The sequence below is a fragment of the Capsella rubella genome, unplaced genomic scaffold, assembly GCF_000375325.1.
Source record: "Capsella rubella cultivar Monte Gargano unplaced genomic scaffold, Caprub1_0 scaffold_279, whole genome shotgun sequence".
Taxonomy (NCBI): Eukaryota; Viridiplantae; Streptophyta; class Magnoliopsida; order Brassicales; family Brassicaceae; genus Capsella; species Capsella rubella.
This window is the reverse complement of record NW_006238650.1, coordinates 1053-1356: the sequence shown is the minus strand read 5'-3', so window position 1 is coordinate 1356 and position 304 is coordinate 1053.

Here is a 304-nt window from a genome sequence, read left to right as displayed (position 1 = left end):
AGACTAAGCTAAGTCCGAGGTTTATGGGTCCTTTCAGGATTGTGGAGCGGGTTGGACCGGTGGCTTATCGGTTGGAGTTACCTGAGGTAATGCATGCATTTCATAAGGTATTCCACGTGTCGATGCTGAGGAAGTGTCTTCACAAGGATGATGAGGTGATGGCTACGATCCCGGCGGATCTTCAGCCTAGCATGACCTTGGAGGCGAGGCCAGTGAGGGTTCTCGAGAGGCGGGTAAAGGAACTTCGACGTAAGAAGATTCCTTTGATGAGATTCCAGTGGGACTGTGATGGAGTCTTGGAGGA